The sequence below is a fragment of the Ascidiella aspersa genome, chromosome 5, assembly GCF_963924565.1.
Source record: "Ascidiella aspersa chromosome 5, kaAscAspe10.2, whole genome shotgun sequence".
NCBI lineage: Eukaryota > Metazoa > Chordata > Ascidiacea > Phlebobranchia > Ascidiidae > Ascidiella > Ascidiella aspersa.
Window position 1 is genome coordinate 11,620,483 of NC_139451.1, and position 2,500 is coordinate 11,622,982.

Sequence of the window (2,500 nt, forward strand, 5' to 3'; positions counted from 1 at the left end):
CCGCAAGGTCGGGCGCTAAAAGCGATCTCGAACGCCTCCGGGCGCGCGAGGTTGTTTTTTTTCTAAGTTTTTTTTCGCCGCCGACACTTGTCTTTTTTTTCAATTTTTTTTTTTCAATTTTTCGCTCGCGCGGCGGGCCTTTCCACGTTCACATCGGGGCGAAATTTTTTATGTTTTTCGACAGTCCTTTGCAATTTTTTCGATCTCTCTTTTCGACACTTTTTTGCCGCGCGGCGGGCCTTTGCACGTTCACATCGGGGCGAAATTTTTTATGTTTGTCGACAGTCCTTTGCAATTTTTTCGATTTTTCTTTTCGACACTTTTTTGCCGCGCGGCGGGCCTTTCCACGTTCACATAGAGGGCAGGTCTTTATTTTTTTGTGACTGTCCTTTACAATTTTTTTTTCGCGCACTCGGGCTTTAGCATATTTCCGCCCAGCGAGCAAGAGCATATTTAGGCCGCGGGAGCATGAGCCTGTTTAGGCCGCGCGAGCTTTGAATATATTTCGGCCGCGGGAGCATGAGCCTGTTTAGGCTGCGCGAGCAGTGAGTACATTTCGGCCGCGGGAGCATGAGCCTGTTTAGGCCGCGCGAGCATTGAATACATGTCGGCCGCGCGAACATTGAACATATTTCGGCCGCGCGCGCGAGCAAGAGCCTGTATAGGCCGCGCGAGTATTGAGTACATTTCGGCCGCGCGAGCATGAGCCTGTTTAGGCCGCGCGAACATTGAACATATTTCGGCCGCGCGCGCGAGCAAGCGCCTGTATAGGCCGCGCGAGCGTGTGATATGCCTCGCAATAGTTCAACACCTGGCGCAATCGTGCACCTTTTTTTTACGTTAGAATTTCAAACGGAAGACCCCAGGGACAACACTCATCTTTGCTATACTTGTGGGAGCTGACAAGCTTCGACAAGTAAAGAATCGGTGAAAAGGCGATTGGCTCGCTGGGCAGATGTTGCTGCTGCGCGAAGAGCCGAGTGTCAGTTTGTCGGGTTCTGAGCGGTCGCTTCGGCGAAGTTGTCTGGCGTGCGTTGCGCTCGCGCCGGTGTTGGCGACGTGGCGGTCGAAAGGCCTGCCGACGAAGTCTTACTCCGGCGGGTGCGACGGGCGGTGACGGTTTTCTGAGTTCGGGCAGCCGAGCAAAGAACGAAATTTTAACGGAGAGAAGCCTTCGGGTTTCGCATCGACCGAGCGACGGCGCCGCATCAGCGGCGCCTCCTTCGTCGGCCTTTCGGGGCTACGCTAAAGTAGCTACCTGGTTGATCCTGCCAGTAGTCATATGCTTGTCTCAAAGATTAAGCCATGCAAGTCTAAGTACGAGCTCTCGTACAGTGAAACTGCGAATGGCTCATTAAATCAGTTATGGTTCATTTGATCGTACGTTTTACGTGGTTAACTGTGGAAATGCTAGAGCTAATACATGCGTGAAGCGCCGACCTCGCGGGAGGCGTGCTTTTATCAGACCAAAAACCGACCGGGCTTCGGCCCGCAACCTTTGGTGACTCTGGATAACTTTGCGGATCGCACGGTCTCGCACCGGCGACGGATCATTCAAGTGTCTGCCCTATCAACTTTCGTCGGTACGGTACTGGCCTACCGAGGTTCTTACGGGTAACGGAGAATCAGGGTTCGATTCCGGAGAGGGAGCCTGAGAAACGGCTACCACATCCAAGGAAGGCAGCAGGCGCGCAAATTACCCATTCCCGACGCGGGGAGGTAGTGACGAAAAATAACAATACAGGACTCTAAACGAGGCCCTGTAATTGGAATGAGTACACTTTAAAACCTTTAACGAGTATCCATTGGAGGGCAAGTCTGGTGCCAGCAGCCGCGGTAATTCCAGCTCCAAAAGTGTATATTTAAGTTGTTGCGGTTAAAAAGCTCGTAGTTGGATTTTGGGCGCAGGCGGCCGGTCCGTCGCAAGGCGTGTACTGGCCGTCCTGGCCTCACCTCCGGTTCTCCGCCGGTGCCCTTGACTGAGTGTCGGCGGCGGCCGGAACGTTTACTTTGAAAAAATTAGAGTGTTCAAAGCAGGCGATTCGCCTGAATAATGGTGCATGGAATAATGGAATAGGACCTCGGTTCTATTTTGTTGGTTTTCGGAGCGCGAGGTAATGATTAAGAGGGACAGACGGGGGCATTCGTACTGTGCCGTTAGAGGTGAAATTCTTGGATCGGCGCAAGACGAACGACTGCGAAAGCATTTGCCAAGAATGTTTTCTTTAATCAAGAGCGAAAGTCAGAGGTTCGAAGACGATCAGATACCGTCCTAGTTCTGACTATAAACGATGCCAACTAGCGATCGGGGGGCGTTAGTTTTACGACCTCTCCGGCAGCTTGCGGGAAACCAAAGTCTTTGGGTTCCGGGGGAAGTATGGTTGCAAAGCTGAAACTTAAAGGAATTGACGGAAGGGCACCACCAGGAGTGGAGCCTGCGGCTTAATTTGACTCAACACGGGAAATCTCACCCGGCCCGGACACAGTGAGGATTGACAGA

The 2,500-nt window shown here is 52.4% G+C and overlaps 1 non-coding gene across 1 annotated transcript in view; it reads left to right on the plus strand.

Annotated features, from left to right (window-relative positions):
* Window positions 1-1,255: 1,255 nt before the first annotated feature.
* LOC146143686 (small subunit ribosomal RNA) overlaps window positions 1,256-2,500 on the plus strand; it is a 1,811-nt gene continuing 566 nt past the window's right edge. The window contains exon 1 of the ribosomal RNA XR_014500402.1: window positions 1,256-2,500. This exon is cut by the window's right edge and continues 566 nt beyond it. This is a non-coding gene — a ribosomal RNA (small subunit ribosomal RNA).